The sequence below is a fragment of the Ambystoma mexicanum genome, chromosome 3q (assembly GCF_040938575.1).
Source record: "Ambystoma mexicanum isolate Mex_15411 chromosome 3q, UKY_AmexF1_1, whole genome shotgun sequence".
Lineage (NCBI taxonomy): Eukaryota > Metazoa > Chordata > Amphibia > Caudata > Ambystomatidae > Ambystoma > Ambystoma mexicanum.
Window position 1 is genome coordinate 115,956,542 of NC_090926.1, and position 19,875 is coordinate 115,976,416.

A 19,875-nucleotide genomic window follows, 5' to 3' on the forward strand; every position below is an offset into this window, starting at 1 on the left:
CCATCGAGATTTTCCTTATCGCTCTGATTTCGTTTGTTAGCGGGAGATTCATTCGGAATCGCATAAACGCATTTCTCAGCCGTCTGTTTGGGAACCTTTTTAGATAATTCGACATGTCGTTTATCTTCCTTGTTGTTGGTGGCTGGTGTTCTATTAGTTTACTTCTATTTTCTAGAGATGTCGTCTGGATCCAGTCTCGTTCCCACAGTTTTTGTTTGACTTTGTCTGGATTTTGTAACAGTTCTTCCTCAGAGCTTTCTATCTCCTCTAGGATTTTTAGATTTTCTTTCACCCTGATCGTCAACAAGTTGCTTCTTTGGTCTTCAAGTTCAGTGCGAATAATGGTCGCTACATTTGGGCAATTGGAAATTATAATCTTTCTGTGTAGCATTATTGTGTTTCTTACCACCATTGACTCTAATGATTGTAAGCCCAGTTCTTGACGTATCGTTGAAACAGGCGTTGACGCTGGTAGGTTCAATGTACTTCGCCAGAAGAGCCCTTCAATACGCTTCCAGAATTTGTGCAGAATCATCAGCATAGAATCTCCGCCATAGATTAGGGAAGGAACCACTTTGCCCTTGTAAAATTGTATCAAGGGGATTGTTGTGAATTGATAGAATCTTCCGTCTATCACTTTGGCCTGACTTGCCAGCTTTTTCGTTCTTTCCAACAGATGTTTTTGCATTGGACATTCTTGTCTGTTGTTGCTAAGGATCACCCCTAGGTACTTGAATTCCCTCACCTGTTCGATCTTCTCCCCTTCCAGGGTCCATCTGAATGTTTCGGTATGGATGTTATGTTTTTCCACGGTCATTACTTTGGTTTTCGTTTTGTTAATTTCCAAGTTGTTCTTCTTTATGTAAACTGCCAGCTAGTTTAATTGACGCTGCAGGCCAATCGCTGTGTAATCCAGTAAGATGAGGCCGTCCGCATAGAGTAGTCTTGAGATCTTAGATCTTCCTACTGTTGGTGGAAATGAGCGGATCACTAGTTCTCCATCTTTAATATCCCACAGGTATGCGTTGAATAGCGTCGGGGCAAGGGGACACCCTTTCTTTACTCCTCTGGCCGTGTGAATTTGTTCTGAAAGGAGCCCTTCTCGATTTAAGCGTACCCTTACGGAGGTGTTTTGGTGAAGAGCTCTAATGGGTTCCAAAATGCCTTCCGGGCAGCGTTTTGCTCTTAATTTTTCCCATAAGATTTCCCGGTTGACCTGGTCGAAGGCCTGGACCAGGTCAACAAATGCCAGATGGATTTTAGGACTTCCTTCGTGAATCTTGCTTTTTAAGATGCTTAAAAACAAGATATTTGGGGCTGTCCCGGCATCCTTCACAAATCCCGATTGCAGTGGGTCCTCGTTGCCCGAGGTTCTTGCCCATTTTTGGAAACTTTCCAAAAGTAATGAACCGAAAATGTTTCCAACAACGTCGAGGAGTGCTATTGGGCGATAATTCTTTGGTTCCTCTCTTGGTCCGTGTTTATAAATTGGCACAATAGTTGCCGTTGTGCAAGAGGTGGGTATGGATTTGTGTAATGTACAATTCTTTAAAACCTCATGGATACATTCCGTCCATTCTTACTGATGTTCTTTTAGGTCAGCGTTTGTAATGCCATCTGGCCCAGGGGCCCTTGATTTGTTCAAATGGACCAGTTTCCTCTTTATGTCATCCCGGTCCCACGTTGTCATCCAGTCGGTGTTAGAGGTTGTTGGAATTGTTGAATTATAACACCCGACTTTCTGGAATAGGTTATTGAGGTGCTTAATTCACGCTTCTTCTCCAACAAAGTTATTTATTGGATTTGTTTGGATCCCTGACGTTGTTCTTATCAAGGACCAGAAGTCTCTTGACTTACGGCTACATACCGTCCTCAGCATTGCCGTTGCATCTGCTTGGGTAATTGCAGCTCTTTGGTGCCATAGCCAACTTTTATATATCCTTACCGCGGCTTTAACTTGGTTCGCCATCTCAAGGGTGTGTGTTTTGCTTGCAAGGCGTTTGAGTTTTCTTAGTTTTTTCCTCTCTTACACAATGCATTTGTTAAACTCATGTATGTGGATTTTTATTTCACGATTTGGCCATACTTTTTTTTCCTTTTCGTAAACTTTTAACAATGGATGGTAATCAATGTTGTCTTTTTTGTTTTTCCACCCCCTTTGTCGCTTTAGTTTACATATGGTGGTGTATGTGCCCGTTAGCTCTTTGCATTGCTTTAGCTGGCAGTCTCAACCTTGTGCCTCCTTTATATGCCTCGATCTCGACGGCCATAGTTGGTCTAGGCCTCCTCGTGTTCATCCATTTCGCTTTTAGTAAGTTGTGATCACTATTAAATGTTTTCACCACTTTGAAATCAACCATAATCCTCAGCATTTCGTTAGAGACAAATATGTGATCTAAATTTGCACTCTGGTTGTTTCTTTCCCATGTCGGGATAGGTAAACCCCCACTGCGCATTGATGTCTCTAAACTATGAAGGTCCCATGCTGACATCGCCAGGTGGTTCCGTTGGAAATGGTGCATTTAGGGCAGATCGCATTAAGGTCTCCAAAGAGAATAATATATTTGGGCGCCCATTCCAAATGTTTTTTCTCCAGTATGCTATCTGCTAATTTCAGGAAGTCTTCATTCTTAATTACTGCTGGGTTCCAATAGGTATTTATCAAAACCACTATCTCCTCGTTTGCACCTTTTTGGTTATTAGAATCCGCAGATGTTTTTGTCCAATTCAAAACGGATACTTGGAAATGAGCATTTGACACCTCCGTTTTTATATATTGGATTCCCACTCCAGATCTAATGGCTGTCAACAAACCTGATGATGGACGGCCTTTCCCCGAATGCGTCGCTGGGGAAAGGTAGGTTTCATATCCCTCCAAAAAAGGTTTTTTTCATTAACCATGTCTCTTGGAGACATAAAATGACAAACTCCCCTAGATTTACGTCACTTTTTGCCAGGAGGTGACCAAAACCTCTGGTATTCCAACTTCCCATTACGATGGTATCTTTTCCAACTTCTACCATCTCACCTCCCGGCGCTTGTTCCGTGCCTTCCTTCACTTCCCTGGGTGGCTAGCTCTTCTTTGTTAATGCTTTTGAAATCCACAACCATCTAGTGAGGGTGCCTTTTTCTTCATCGTCGGGGGTGATTATGGTTTTTTGTCCATTGTCCCTGGTTAAGTCTTCTTGTGCAAATGTTATTGTTAGACTCCGAAGAGGGCCCTGGGGATGTCTATCAATATTGAGGGGGTCCAAGTATGGCGTTTTCACCGTTTCTCCCGTTATAGTAGTTCCTCTTTGGGTCTCCCTCTCTGGGGAGTCAAGCTCTGTTTGATTCGTGGATTCAACCTCTTTTTGTTTCGCCCTTTCAATTGGTCTAGCTGTTATTCCTTTTGAACTGGCCCGCTCCTTCTCTTGTTTTGACTGTGTGTTTTCTTGTTTTTCCGGTTTACTTTTTTCGTGGTGCAATTTTTGACTTCTTAGATTACACTCACAAACGTCGTACCCCAACATATAAAAACTTTCCTGTTCCAATGTTATCATTGCTCTGATTATTGAAGAAGGGATATGTAGATAGACACAGTCTCTTTTCCCCAAGGAGCTAAATTCCACAAATCTGATGTCGTCCAAATTGATCTGCCTCAGATTAGGTATGCAATTCATTAGGGCCATTATGTTCTTCCTGTTCAGTATCAGTTTATCTCGTGTGTCCCCCACACATTCCAGTTTAAAAGATCTCTCACTGCCAATTTTTTTACTATATGGAATGTAGGTATCTTTCTCATTCTCTGCATTATTATTTCTTTTGTTTCTTGAATTTCTCTCGTAATCCGAGTCACTTGAGTTTTTTTTTTAGTATGTTCTTTCTTACAATTGTTGATGGATTTGACTTCTTCCCAGGACTGAGTTTTCATGATTCCCTTTGTACGTGATGAACTGTTCCTGTAGTTCCTGTCCCGTAAGTACAATTCTTTCTCTCTGGAGTCAGTCCGTCTTTTTTCTATTTCTGATGGCAATGTTGTGTCCCTTTTGCTGGTCTTAAATGCCCCGGCAATTTTATCACGCATTTCATTTAAAGTAAGAAAAGGACTTGTTTGATCTTTTTCTACAATTTCGTTGGTTTTGGCTTCTGCTTCTTTTGTCACACCTTCTAATTGTTGCATCTCTAAGCTGGATTCAGTGTCCACGGTTTCGAAGGAGTATATCGACAACTCCATGAGATTGGTGCTCTCATCCAGGACTTCGTTCTCCCTTTGTCGACCTTTTGTGAACAAATCTTGATTTGCTTTTTCCACAGTTGGGGGCTCTACGTCTCGGAAGAACACAGTCCGATTTTTCAATTGCTCATTATGGTGGCTGTTTTTATTCTGGGAGTTTGCTGACTCCTTTGTCATCATCGTGTAGGCCAGCTGTGTTTCTAGTGTGACTATTCTCTGTCCAACTTTTTTTGCCTTCGTTTTCTCATTTGCAAAAAGCAGGTATGTTGTTTGTTCCATTGTTTGCGGTTTTGGTTGTCTATGCTCTGGAATCATATTTTAAGGTTTTGCTATTTGAGCCTCCGTTTGATGTCCTCTTGTTCCTTCACCCTCAACGGGCGTCATACTCAGAACGTCTTTTTCCAAAGTTAGGACTACACACCCGTTTGTAGTTAGTTTCTTTGTGGTACCCTGCCGTTCATCCCCTTGTTGATTTTGTGCGTTTAATTGGGGGCCTTTCTTATGTTCTTCTCGGACGTCCCGATGGGTGATCTCATTTTCTTTTATCATTTGCGTTTCCACCTGCTGGTTTCCGTCCGACTCTTTCCTGACTACTCCAGCTGTGTCCTCGGTCTGTATAGCGGTTGTATTCATTTGCTTAGTATTTTTCGACACTTTTGTTTTGTTTTGTTGTCTGGGTTCTCTGTTCAATAAACTGTTCGGAGTATGGAGTAATGAAACTTTCAACATAGATCATTTTCGTGTGGAGCATTGCTACCAGGGCTAACTGGTCCTTTAAGGTATCGTGTATGGATTCGTACAGTTTGCAGAATGGGTTCATTGCAATGTTTATCGCTGACATTGCGAAAATTTCATGTTTTTTTGTTGTTGATCCATTCTCATTGTCACTGGTCACGGTTGAAGATCTTCTATTACGTGTTGGTGTCTTTCTCTCGTTGTTCACTGACCAATTTGAATGTCTTCTATTTTGTGTGGGGGAACGGTGCTGGGGACCTGCCAAAGAGCATTGGCCAGAAACGTTGAACCTCAGAGAATTGTCTACTTGGAATTCCTCTTCTATGTTTATTATTTTTTCTGATATATTTTCTTGATTTTTTTCTACAGGTAGAGGATCCGATGTCCGATCCCTTACGTTGTTTCCTGCTTGAGGTAAGGTTTTTTTTTCCGATGTAATTGGAGTTGTCTGGTCCTTATCCATAGGTAAGGTCTCTTGGAATGAGTCCCTTGTGAACCTTTCATCGCGTACTGGGTCTTTTTCCTGCCCTGACATCCCCCTAGGCACCTTCGATGCACATGGGTCAACCTCCTTATTACTGTCAGGTATATTGACTACCTCTGGTCTGGGGGACAACCCTTTTGCCTGTTGCTTCTGGCTTTCCCCTAAAATATCCTCCAGTGGTTTCAAGTGTTTTCTCTGATTGTATGCTGTCTTGTAGGGGCAAGTTCGAGACCATCTGCTTCCTCTGTAGATCTGGGTCTTTAAAGTATTGAATTCCTGTTTTTAGGAATCCTCGTGGAGAGTCCGTTCTCATCCCTGACCATACAAATCTCCGTTCTTGTAATCTGTCACTTGTATGGGAAACATCGCCCTCCAACAGCTCCGCATCTGACAATTCTTCCATCTGACGATGTTTTTCCATTAATGGTTTTAAAACAAATCTTGCTACTGAATTCGCATGGAGAGTGTTTGCTTTTTGTCTAGTTGTTGCTCTCCTCATCGCTCTTCTAGTTAGTACATCTGAGGTATTTTTCCTCGACATTTTCCCCTGTCAATGTTAATGCCTTTGGCTTACTGCCTCTTTGTGTATTTCCTCGTTTCTTTGGGGAATTTTTTGGTGGCAATTTCCTGGGTATTATCCCATCCCCTGCACTTTGAAGTTCGTTATGTGCTGGTGAATGGCATGCATTTTCGTAATCGTTTCCACCTATATCTACCCCCTTTTCTGTAGGCATTAGCTCCTCTTTGTCAATCTCCTGGGATTGCTTGTTTTCTTCTGAAAAAGCTTCAACCAGGACGATCTTTGTGTTTGGCCTCTTCGTGTTACATATTATTTTATGTTCATTACATACAGGCAGGGATTTGTGGTTTTGAGGGTGGCTTTCACCAAGTTCAATCCTCAATTCTGGGCTCGGTGTTTCCACTGTTAGACCCTTCCCTAAAACCATGCTTCCTTTTAAAAAAGATTTATCCATTTCTGTCACGTTGTCCGGACTCTTCAGGTCAGGACAGGCTCTTGGAGAGTAGATCTCTATGGCAATGTTTATTAGGGAGTTTATGTTTTCATTCACTGTTAGCCCCCCTGTTGGCACCCCTTGTTCGTCCTGAGGGGCCTTTCTGGACTCCTCCCCGCTTGTAGCGTTCCGACTGTCGGGCGGCTCTGCACCAGAGGCTGGGTACGGGGTTGTCCCCCCCACGGTGTCTGCTTCGAGGCTTGCAGAGCTCGCCTGCAGTGCAAACGCTTCTCCGCCGGCAGCCACCTTCGTACTCCCCGCCAGGCCCTCCACCCCCTCCTCCAGTTTCGAATCACTTTCCCAACCCCCGAGCTCACCTGCCGCCCCTTCCACTGATTTCCCAGGAACTTCAACTTCCTGATGGGGACTCGAGGGCTGCGAGTGCTGCGATGACTCAACCTCGACTAGCCCGTCATTTTGGGCCCTGTTCACCTTTGCTCCTCTATCCCGTGGGTAAGTCGCACGGGACTTGTCGGCAATGGGGAGTGAGAGGGCGAGTTCTTGCTCCACAGGGGTCAGCGCATGGGTTTTTGCCTTCTGTGGAAAAGATGGCATGGGTTGGGACATGCCCCTATCCACATCAATATTTGAGCTCGTTTCCAAACATTTTGAGTCACACAGGCTCATACCTGAGAGTTCTTGTGTTGTCGCCGCCGTCGCGGATGATGCGGATGTAGTGGGAACAGGTCGACACTGACGTGTAGGTTTTTTCAGGGGACTTCTCAAGTCCAAGACTGGGTCCTCTCGACTCGATTGGCTGCTTCTCAGGGACGGCACAACCTCCTCCATGGGGTCCGGGAGGGCAGGGGAAGCCTCTGTTCCATCCATTCCCCGTACTTCCACGGACTGCCACAGACTGCTTCCAACCTCAGCTTCTAAACTCTGCGTCCGCTCCGCGGACCGAGTTGGGTTTTGCAGAATGTCTCCGCCCACAAGCACAGTGGGGATAGAAAGCAGACTTGCACACAGGGGGTACTGCCACAGACTGCTTCCAACCTCAGCTTCCAAACTCCGCCTAAGATCTTTCCCTTAACGCCATTTCTCATTGGGATCCTTGCTCCTGCTTTCCCTCTCTCACTCTGGCCTCCCTCCTTGGGCCTGTTAACCTCGCCTTCCTGTGAGGCCAAAAACCTTGGTGTCATCTTCAACTCCACTTTCTCCTTCTCTCCTCATATCTCAGAACTTGCCAAAAAGGCCCACCTCCAGCTGCACCTCCTCAGAGGCATTGTACCATTTCTCATTTTCCCCCAGAAGCTCACTGCCTCCAGAGCCCTGGTTTGCTCCAGGCTGGTCTACTGCAAGCTTCGTGCTCAATCTGCCTACCTCTGCTCTTCGCCCCCTGCAACTAAAGCAGAACAGGACTGCAAAAATGATTCTTGGCCTCAAGCCCAGGGACCATTTCTCTCCAGTCCTGAAATCTCTCCACTGGCTCCCGGTGGCTGCAAGATTCAAGTTCAAGACAATCTGCATCATCCACAAGGCTTGCTGGGGTCGGGGCCCGCACTACACCCAACTCTCTTCTGAAATACCTTCCTTCCAGAGCCCTTCGCTCAGCTACGTCCAACTCTCTGAGGGTCAGACGATTCTAGAGGCAGATAGTGGGGGATAGATCTCTCTCCTCTTCAGGTGCCTACCTCTGGGACAGCCTCCCTGCCCCTCTCAGACTTGATCCGGACCACCTTAAGATCCGGAAGCAGCTCAAGACCCTCCTTTTCTCCTCTCCCTTCTCTGTCTTGCTGCCTTGCTCACTTACCTGTCTGCTGTGCATACTGGTTGCTTGGTTCCCTCAGAGTCTCACTGGGTACCAGGCTCCTCCATGGCCACTCTTCCTTTGCACTGCCGCCTTGCCTTCCCTGCACTTAGGGGCTCTAGACCCCCTTCATCCTGCAATTACCCATAGCTGTGCTGCCTTGGCTGCACTTACTCAGAGCTTTGTGCTGCCCTGTTTGCTCTTGCTCCATTTCCTTCCACTTGCACTTGCCCTAGCACTTGCACGATCTGAATGACAAAAGGCCTAATAAGATTGTTTGTCTTGTCCTCCCTATGTCTTCCCTCCCTTGTCTTGTGGCACCTAGAAACACTTGTGTAAAGGTGCGTTATAAATACCATATCATATAATATTCTGGGCTTATTAGCAAGGTGGCTCACTGTGGCAGAAGCTAGTTGCTGCTGGGCTGAATAGCAGGGTGGCTCCCTGTGCGAGAAGCTGGAGTTGCTGTTGGGCTCAATAGCAAAGTGGCTCATTGTGGGAAAACAGGAGTTGCTGCTGGGCTCAATGGCAAAGGCGGCTCCACTGTGGAAGAAGCTAGAGTTGCTGCTGGGCTGAATAGCAAGGTGGCTAGCTTTCAGGGAAGCTAGAGTTTCTGATTGGCTCAATAGCAAGGCGGCTCACTGTGGGAAAAGAAGGAATTGATGCTATGTTGAATTGCAAAGTCGGCTCTGCATGGGAGAAGCTAGAGTTGCTGCTGGACTGAATAGCAAGGCATCTAACTGTGGAAGAAGTCAGAGTTGCTGCTGGGCTGCAGAACAAGTTGGCTCACTGTGGGGGAAGCTAGAGTTTCTGCTGGGCTCAATAGCAAAGCTGCTCACTGTGGTAGAAGCTATAGTTGTTGCTCGGTTCAAAAGCAAGGTGGCTCACTATGAGAGATGCTAGAATTGTTGCTGGGATCAATAGCAAGGTGTCCCACTGTGAGAGATACTAGAGTTGCTGCTGGGTTGAATATCGAGGATGCTCACTGTGGTAGAAGCTAGATTTGCTCCTGGGCTGAATAGCAAGGTGGCTCCTTGTGGGAGAAATATGAGTTCCTTTTGGGCTTAACAGCAAGCGGCTAACTGTAGAAGGAGCCAGAGTTGCTGGGGGGCTGAATATCAAGGCAGCTCCCTATTGGACAAGCTAGAGTTGCTGCTGGGCTCAATAGCAAGGCGCCTAACCTGTAGGAGGAGCTAGAGTTGTTGATGGACTGAATATCAAGGCGGCTCACTGTGGAAGTATCTGGAGTTGCTGCTGGGCTAAAAAGCAAGCCGGCTCACTGTGGGAGAAGCAGGAGTTGCTGCTGTACTAAATAGCAACGCGGCTCCCTGTGGGAGAATCTAGAGTTGCTGCTGAGCTGAATAGCAAGGCAGCTGATCGTGGAAGAACCTAGAGTTGCTGCTCGGCTGAATAGCAAATGGCTAAGTGTAGGAGAAGCTAGAGTTGCTGCTGGGAATAACAGCAAGGCTGCTGACCGTGGGAGAAGCTAGAATTGCTGCGATGCTACATAGCAACACAGCTCACTTTGGGAGAAGATAGCTTTGCTGCTGGGCTGACAAGCAAGGTGGCTCACTTTGGGAGAATCTAGAGTTGCTGGTGGGCTGAAGAGCAAGGTAGCTCACTGTGGGAGAAGCTAGCATTGCTGTTGGGCTGACTAGAAAGGTGACTTTTCATTTAGAGTTGCTGATGGGCTGAATTGCAAGGTGGCTCCCTATGGGAGAAGCTAGAGTTGCTGCTTTGGTGAATAGCAAGAGAGCTCATTATGGCTGAAGCTCGAGTTGCTGCTGGGCTGAATAGTAAGGTGGCTCACCGTGGGAGAAGCTGTAGCTGCTGATAGGCTGAATAGCAACGCGGCTCATTGTGGGAAAAACAGGAGTTGCTGCTAAGCTGAATAGCAAGGCAGCTCACCGGGGAAGAAGCTAGCGTTGCTGCAGGGCTGATTAGCAAGGCGGCTCACTTTCGGGGAAGGTAGAGTTTCTTTTGGGCTCACTAGCAAGTTGGCTCACTGAGTGGAAAGCAGGAGTTGATGCTGTGCTGAGTTGCAAAGTGAGCTCTGCATGTGAGAAGCTAGAGTTGCTGCTGGACTGAATAGAAAAGCAGCACACCGTGGAAGAATGGAAGAAGCTAGAGTTGCTGCTGGGCTGAACAGCAAGGTGGTTAGCTTTCAGTGGAAGCTGGAGTTTCTGCTTGGCTCAATCGCAATGGTATTCACAGTGGGAAAAGCAGGAGTTGATGCTGTGCTGAATTGCAAAGTTGAATCTTCTTGGTAGAAGCTAGAGTTGCTGCTGGACTGAATAGCAAGGCATCTCACTGTGGAAGAAGCTTGAGATACAGCTGGGCTGAATAGCAAATTGTCTCACTCTAGGGGAATCTAAAGTTTCTGCTGGGCTGAATAGCAAGGCTGCTCACTGTGGTAGAAGCTATAGTTGTTGCTGGGCTCAATAGCAAGGCGGGTTATTGTCACGCTGTCCTCTCATTCTGTCCCTAGGTGTGGCAATAGGACAGGCAACACTCACAATACACCAGCTTTTCCAGTCAGGTTTTCACTTCATGTCCCTCACACTGGAAGGTTGTCACGTGAGCGAGCGGGTTTACCCCAAGGGCCACACATGCAGATACAGGGGTTCTCCGTTCCTTCATTGGCATCTGCCATGGCGTCTGCACCAAAGAGCTTGCAGACGCCGGCTACAGGACGCTGCTCGCAGAAGGTCCAGTCCACGATCATGGAGACCTCGCTCACGTATTACGTCCGCGGGTCACGTGATGCGTCGCGGATCAGGTGACGCTGAAACTTACGCTATTTATGCACTGAACTTCCGCATGTCCGCGCTTCACAGCTGTTCTTTGGAGGACTCTATTCAGCGTTTTGGATACCTTGTGTTTTCTATGGCTTTTTGACTTTTGGACTGTTTTTGGATCTGCTTTTGCTCACGTCTTTTGGCTCTGTTTGCTGGATCTTCTTGAACTCGGAAGGCCTTTTGGACTGTCTTGGATTACCCTGAATCGGACTTGGCATTTGTCTTCTCATAGTTTCACGTTATCAAGTACTTTGGATTTTGGTCTTTTGCTTCATCAAGTCCCAGGAGGGTAGTTGGGTTTCACCCAGCTTTCAGTTCTTCTCCCTACTGTCATCGGGGAAACCAGCTCACATGCACATCCACAGAATTTCCCACTACTTTAGGTTCTGGGCTTCCTCACCCATCAGATTAGGTAAGACCTATTCTTTATCTTGCCTTTTGCTTGTACTGTGCTCGCTTGATTGCTAATAAAGACATTCTTTACAGCTGCCTTGGGTTTCAACATTTACCGTGGATCTGAGCTGCAAGAACTACCCACCTGTGGCCTCAATGATCGCATAGGGAGTAATCTTGTATTCTCTCTCTGTGGTACTTGGGGACGGAGTTTCAATACTCTTCACGACAATCAAGAAACCTGACACTTATTGAGGGAAAAGCTAGAGTTGCTGCTTAACTGAATAGCAAGGATGCTCACTGCGGAAGAAGCTAGAGTTGCTGCTGGGCTGACTAGCAAGTTGGCCCACTGTGGGATAAGCTAGAGTTGTTGCTGGGCTCAATAGCAAGGCAGCTTATTGAGGGAAAAGCTAGAGTAGCTGCTTACCTGAATAGCAAGGCTGCTCACTGTGGTAGAAGTTATAGTTGTTGCTGGGCTCAATAGCAAGGCAGCTTATTGAGGGAAAATCTAGAGTTGCTGCTTACCTGGATAGCAAGGATGCTCACTGTGGAATAAGCTAGAGTTGCTGCTGGACTGACTAGCAAGTTGGCCCACTGTGGGATAAGCTAGAGTTGTTGCTGGGATCAATAGCAAGGTGGCTCACTGTGAGAGATACTAGAGTTGCTGCCGGGTTGAATATCAAGGATGCTCACTGTAGAAGAATCTCAAGTTACTGCTGGGCTGAAGAGCAAGTTGTCCCACTGTGGATGAAGCTAGAGTTGTTGCTGGGATAAATAGCAAGGTGACTCACTGTGAGAGATGCTAGCATTGCTGCTGGGTTGAATATCAAGGTAGCTCACTGTAGAAGAAGCTAGAGTTGCTGCTGGGCTGAATTACAAGGCAGCTCACTGTGGGAGACGTTAGAGTTGCTGCTGGGCTGAATAGCAAGGTGCCTCCTTGTAGGAGACGCATGAGTTTATTTTGGGCTCAACAGCAAGGCAGCTTTCTGTAGGAGGAGCTAGAGTTGCTGATGGGCTGAATATCAAGGCGGCTCACTGTGGGAGAAGCTAGCTCTGCTGCTGGGCTGAATAGCAAGGTGGCTCACTGATGAATAAGCTTGTGTTGCTTCTGGGTTCAATATCAAGGCATCACAGTCTGAGAGAAACTAGCATTGCTGCTGGGCTGAATAGCAAGGTGGCTCGACGTGGGAGAAGCTGAAGTTGCTTCTGGGCTCAATAGCAAAGTAGATCACTGTGAGAAAATTAGGAATTGCTGTTGGGCTGATTTGCAAAGGTGGCTTGTGGGAGAAGCTGGAGTTGGTGCTGGGCTGAATAGCAAGGCGGCTCACTTTCAGAGATGCAGGAGTTGCTGGGCTAAATGGCAAGACAGCTCACTGTGGGGGAAGCTAGAGTTTCTGATGGGCTGAATAGCTAGGTGGCTCACTGACAGAGATGCAGGAGTTGCTGCTGGGCTAAATGGCAAGACAGCTCACTGTGGGAGAAGCTAGAGTAGCTGCTGGGCTGAATAGCAAGACAGTTCTCTAAGGGAGAAGCTAGATTTGCCAATGGGCACAATAGCAAAATGGATCACTGTGAGGTAAGCTATAGCTGCTGCCGGGCTGAATAACTGGAGTTGATAATGGGCTCATTACTAAGGCAGCGCATTGTTGGAGTAGCAGACGTTCCAGCTGGACTGAATATGAAGGCAGCTCAGTGTGCGAGATGCTGTAAATGCTGCTGAACTGTCTAGCAAGGGAGCTCACCATGGGAGAAGCTAGATTTGCTGCTGGACTGAATAGCATAGCAGCTCACTCTGGGTGAAGCTAGAGTTGCTGCTGGGCTGAATGGCAAGGCAGCTCACTCTGAGAGAAGCTAGAGTTGATGCTGTTCTAAATAGAAAGGTGGCTCCATGTAGTCGAAGCTGGAGTTGCTACTGGGCTGAATTGCAAAGAGGCTCACTGTGGGAAAAGCAGAAGTTGTCGCTTGGCTGAATAGCAAAAGCAGCTCCATGTGGGAGAAGGTATCATTTCAGCAGGACTGAAGATCAAGGCAGCTCACTATGGAAGAGGCTAGAGCTGCTGAGGGGCTGAATAGCAAGGTGGCTGTCTGTGGGAAAAGGGTTGTGATGCTGCTGCATTGAATAGCAAGCGGGCTCCCTCTGGGGGAAGCTAGAGTTGCTGCTGGGCTGAATAGCAAGGCGGCTCACTGTGGGAGAAGCTAGAGTTTCTGATGGTCTCAATAGCAAGGCGGCTCACTGTGGGTAAAGTAATAGATGCTGCGGGACTCAAAGCAAAAGCAGCTCCAGGTGGGAGAAGCTAGAGTTGCTACTGGGCTAAATAGCCAGTATGCTCACTGTGGGAAAAGCAGAAGTTGCTGCTGGGCTGAATAGCAAAAGCAGGTACATGTGGGGGAAGGTAGAGTTTCATCTGGACTGAATAGCCAGGAAGCTTACTGCGGAAGAAGCTAGATCTACCGAGGGGCTGAATAGCAAGGTGGCTCCATGTGGGAGAAGGGTAGAGTTGCTGCTGCATTGAAAAGCAAGATAGCACCCTCTGGGGAAGCTAGAGTTGTGGCTGGGCTGAATAGCCAGGATGCTCACTGTGGGAATAGCTAGAGTTGCTACTGGGCTGAATATAAAGATTGCTCCCTGTGGGAGAAGCTTGATTTACTTTTGGGCTAAATAGCAAAGCAGCTCACTGTGGGAGAAGCTGGAGTTGCTGCTGGGCTCAATAGCAAGGTGAATCACTGAGGGAGAAGTTACTGTTGGTGCTGGGCTGAATAGCAAGGCAGCACTGTGTGGGAGATGCTTGAGTTGCTGCTGGATTGACTAGCAAGGCGGCTCACTGTGGACAAAGCTACAGCTGCCGAGGGGCTGAATAGCAAGGTGGCTCCATGTGGGAGAAGGCTAGAGTTCCTGCGGGGTTGAATAGCAAGGCAGCTCACTGTGAGAGAAGCTAGAGTTTCTGATGGTCTCAATAGCAAGGTGTCTCACTGTGGGTAAAGTAGGAGATGCTGCTGGGCTCAATAGCAAAGGCAATTCTGCATGGGAGAAATTAGAGTTGCTGCTGGGCTGAATAGCCAGGATGCTCACTGTGGGAATAGCTAGAGTTGCTTCTGGGCTGAATAGCAAGATGGCTTATAGCAAGGCGACTCACAGAGGGAGAAACTAGAGTTGCTGCTGGGCTCAATAGCAAGGCAGCTCACTGTGGACAAAGCTAGAGCTGCAGAGGGGCTCAATAGCAAGGTGGCTCCATGCGGGAGAAGCTATAGTTTCTGTTGGGTTGAATAGCCAGGATGCTCACTGTGGGAAAAGCAAAAGTTGCTGCTGGGCCGAATAGCAAGGCGGCTCACTGTGGGAGAAGCTAGAGGTTCTGATCGTCTCAATAGCCAGCCGGCTCTCTGTGGGTAACGCAAGAGATGCTGCTGGGTTCAAAGCAAAAGCAGCTCTCTGTGGGAGAAGCTAGAGTTGATTCTGTGTTGAATAGCCAGGATACTAACTGTGGGAATAGCTAGAGTTGCTACTGGGCTGAATAGCAAGGTTGCCCCGTTTGGGAGACGCTTGATTTACTTTTGCTCTAAATAGCAAGATGCCTCACTGTGGGAGAAGCTGGAGTTGCTGCTGGGCTCAATAGCAAGGTGAATCACTGAAAGAGAAGCTAGTGTTGATGCTGGGCTGAATAGCAATGCGGCACTGTGTGGGAGAAGCTTAAGTTGCTGCTGGATTGACTGGCAAGGCAGCTCACTGTGGACGAAGCTAGAGCTGCTGAGCGGCTGAATAGCAACGTGGCTCCCTGTGGGAGAAGGCTAGAGTTCCTGCTGGGCTGAATAGCAAGGCGGCTCACAGTGAGCAAAGCTAAAGTTGCTGATGGTCTGAATAGCAAGGTGGCTCCTGTGGGAGAGGTTGCTGCTGGGCTCAATAGCAAAGTGGCTCACTGTTGAAAAAGCAGGAATTGCTGCTTTGCTGAATTGCAAACGTGGCTCCTTGTGGGAGAAGCTAGAGTTACAGCTGGGCTAAACAGCAAGGTGGCTCCCTATGGGAGATGCTGGAGTTGCTGCTGGTCTCAATACCAAGGCACTGCACTGTGGGAGAAGCAGAAGTGCCTGTTGGGCTGATTATCAAGGCATCTCAGTGTGGGAGAAGCTAGAGTTCCTGCTGGGATGAATAGCAGGGCAGGACACTTTGGGAGAAGCTATATATGCTGCTGGACTAAATATCAAGGTGGCTCCCATTGGGAGAAGCTGGAGTTGCTGCTTGGATGAATAGCAAGGTGGCTTCCTGTGGGAGAAGGCTAGAGTTGCTGCTGGGCTAAATGGCGAGGTGGCCCCTCTGGGAGAAATAGGAGTTGCTGCTGGGCTGAATAGGATGGTGGCTCACTGTGGGAGAAGCTAGAGTTGCTACTGGGCTAAGTAGCAAGGTGGCTCCATGTGGGAGAAAGTAGTACTGCTGCTGGGCTGAATAGCAAGGTGGCTCACTGGTGGATAAGCTTGAGTTGCTGCTGGGCTCAATAGAAAGGCATCACATTCTGAGAGAAGCTAGCATTGCTACTAGGCTGACTAGCAAGGTGGCTCGTTGTGGGAGGAGCTGAAGTTACATCTGGGCTCAATAGCAAAGCGGCTCACTGTGGGAAAAGTAGGAATTGCTGCTGGGCTGATTTCCAAAGGCGGTGTGTGGGAGAAGCTGGAGTTGGCGTTGGTCTGAATAGCAAGGCGGCTCACTGTCAGAGATGCAGGAGTTGCTGCAGGGCTAAATGGCAAGACAGCTCACTGTGGGGGAAGCTAGAATTTCTGATGTGCTGGATCGCTAGTCGGCTCACTGTCAAAGATGCAGGAGCTTCTGCTGGGCTAAATGGCAAGACAGCTCATAGTGGGCAAAGCTAAAGTTGCTGATGGGCTGAATAGCAAGGTGGCTTCCTGTGGGAGAAGTTATTGCCGGGCTCAATAGCAAAGCGGCTCACTGTTGGAAAAGCAGGAATTGCTGCTTTGCTGAATTACAGAGGTGGTTCCTTGTGGGAGAAGCTAGAGTTGCTGCTGGTCTCAATAGCAAGGCACAGCACTGTGGGAGAAACAGAAGTTCCCGCTGGGTTCAATATCAAGGCATTGCAGTCTGAGAGAAGCTAGCATTGCTGCTTGGCTGAATAGCAAGGTGGCTCCCTGTGAGAGATGCTGGAGTTGCTGCTGGTCTCAACAGCAAGGCACTGCGCTGTGGGAGAAACAGAAGTTCCTGCTGGGTTCAATATCAAGGCATCGCAGTCTGAGAGAAGCTAGCATTGCTGCTGGGCTGAATAGCAAGGTGGCTCACTGTCAGAGATGCAGGAGTTGCTGCTGGGCTGAATAGCAAGACAGCTCTCTAAGGGAGAAGCTAGATTTGCCAATGGGCTCAATAGCAAAATGGATCCCTGTGAGGTAAGCTACAGTTGCTGCCTGGGCTGAATAGCTGGAGTTGATAATGGGCTGATTACCAAGGCAGCACATTGTTGGAGTAGCAGAAGTTCCTGCTGGAATGAATATGAAGGCAGCTCAGTGTGTGAAATGCTGTAAATGATGCTGGACTTTCTAGCAAGGCAACTCACCATGGGAGAAGCTAAATTTGCTGCTGGGCTGAATAGCATAGCAGCTCACCCTGGGTGAAGCTAGAGTTGCTGCTGGGCCGAATGGCAAGGCAGCTTACTCTGAGAGAAGCTACAGTTGATGCTGTTCTGAATAGCAAGGTGGCTCTATGTAGTAGAAGCTGGAGTTGCTACTGGGCTCAATTGCAAAGAGGCTCACTGTGGGAAAAGCAGAAGTTGCCGCTCGGTTGAATAGCAAAAGCAGCTCCATGTGGGAGAAGTTAGCATTTCAGCGGGACTGAATATCAAGGCAGCTCACTGTGGAAGAGGCTAGAGCTGCCGAGGGGCTAAATAGCAAGGTGGCTCCCTCTGGGGGAAGCTAGATTTGCTGCTGGGCTGAATAGCAAGGCGGCTCACTGTGGGAGAAGCTAGTGTTTCTGATGGTCTCAATAGAAAGGCGGCTTACTGTGGGTAAAGAAAGAGATGCTGCGGGACTCAAAGCAAAAACATCTCCACGTGGGTGTCATGATGCCTACCTCCAAGGTGCCAGACAAGACCCAGCGACCCCAGAGGCAGACATCATGTCTTCAAGGGAAGTCACAACAGCCTCAAGTAGGGGCTCTTTGGACTCAGTCCTGGCGCCTTTGGCGCCAGACTCATATCGGGCCACAGTCCTGGCGCCATAGGCGCCAGGCTCATAAAAGGGGACTTTGTGTTAAAGGTGCTTAGTGTTAACTTGCCTGATGCAGACCATGCTGCAACATCCAGGCCTTCTGAGGCCTGAATGGGACTACTTTATCTTTGGAACAACTTAACCACACGGGTGTGGTCAGGGGAGGAATACATACCTGAGAGGAAGGATACATACCTGGAACTACTTTGAAGGCTATTTAAGCCACGCCGAAGCAGCAACTCACGCTTCGCGTTGTTCTGCATCTAGCAGCTGGACGCTCACCGTGTTTGCTCCTGCATTCTGTCTTCTGCCACTCCTGCCAGCATCCTGGAACACCTGCAAAGAGAGAAGAGAAGAGAAAAGGGTAAAGAAGAGTCCTTACCTGCTAAATCCGCATTCCGGAGACATCTCACCGACGGTCCTGAAAGGGAAGACATCCATTTAAAAGCACATTGCATCGATTGCTGCAGCGCCGCATCTCACTCACCTGTACAAGGTACCACCACGTTCTACGGCGACATCTGGACTCGCAGCCACATCACCGCGCCTAGGGAGAAAAAGACAAGAATAAAGGTGAGAGGGGAAAGAAAACAAGGAAACCTTAATTTCCATTACAAAGCTTACCTGTTGGGTTATTCCAACTTCATTTCGGGTCCTAGCCGCATCCTGGCATTTCCGGACCCCGGCCCCTATGGGGAAAAAATACATCCGCATTAGTGAGCGCATTGATACAAGGACACTGAGAGAATTCTCATCAAGTTCACCAGAGTCTCATTCTTCGGTTCCACAGCTCTTCTCGGAATAGTTTCCGCACCTGAAAAAGAGACAACGAACAATTATTATTGCGGAATCATACTCATTAACAGAATCCTTACGGTACTATACCGGGAAAACAAAACTTGAACCGTCTACAATCAAAATCCCAGTGAAGTAATTGGATACAACGCGCCCCTGCACGAGAAGCAGGATGGAGAGCTCAACCTTTCAAACCCTAAGGTGAGACTTCATGTGGGGGTCGCAGGAGGGTTTCGTAGAAGGGTGAGAAGAGAGCGGGAGGCTTATACTTTCTCCCGCAGATTGTTAATACTCCTTTTTCACATACAGAAAGATATTCCTGAGAGCCAGACAAGCGAGATTCGAAGGTCCGGTCCTGTCCATCTTCCGGGTCCTGCGCTTCACCATAGAAGAAGCAACAACACTCCAAACCAGACCTGCGCCTCCGTGGGAGTCAGGTGAGCGTAACAGTGGGAGAAGCTAGAGTTGCTGCTGGGCTAAATAGCCAGGATGCTCACTGTGTGAAAAGCAGAAGTTGCTGCTGGGCTGAATAGCAAAAGCAGGTACATGTGGAAGAAGGTAGAGTTTCATCTGGACTGAATAGCAAGGCAACTCCCTGCGGAAGAAGCTAGAGCTACCAAGGGGCTAAATAGGAAGGGGGCTCCCTGTGGGAGAAGGGTAGAGTTGCTACTGCTTAGAAAAGCAAGGTAGCACCCTCTGCGGAAGCTAGAGTTGCTGCTGGGGTGAATAGGAAGGTGGCTCACTGTGGGAGAAGCTAGAGTTTCTGATTGTTTCAATAGCAAGGTGGCTCACTGTGGGTAAAGCAGGAGATGCTGCTGGCTTCAAAGCAAAAGCAGCTCTCCGTGGGAGAAGCTAGAGTTAATGCTGGGCTGAATAGCCAGGATGCTCATTGTGGGAATAGCTAGAGTTGCTACTGGGATGAATAGCAAGATTGCTCGCTGTGGGAGAAGCTTGATTTACTTTTGGGCTAAATAGCAAGGCGGCTCACTGTGGGAGAAGCTGGAGTTGCTGCTGGGCTCAATAGCAAGGTGAATCACTGAGGGAGGAGTTACTGTTGATGCTGGGCTGAATAGCAAGGCAGCACTGTGTGGGAGATTCTTGAGTTGCTGCTGGATTGACTAGCAAGTCGGCTCACTGTGGACAAAGGTAGAGCTGCCGAGGGGCTGAATGGGTGGCTCCCTGTGGGAGAAGGCTAGAGTTCCTGCTGGGCTGACTAGCAAGGCAGCTCACTGTGAGAGAAGCTAGAGTTTCTGATGGTCTCAATAGCAAGGCATCTCACTGTGGGTAAAGCAGGAGATGCTGCTGGGCTCAATAGCAAAGGCAATTCTGCATGGGAGAAATTAGAGTTGCTGCTGGGCTGAATAGCCAGGATGCTCACTTTGGGAATAGCTAGAGTTGCTTCTGGGCTGAGTAGCAAGATGGCTCATTGTGGGAGAAGCTGGAGCTGCTGCTCGGCCTAATAGCAAGGCGACTCACAGAGGGAGAAACTAGAG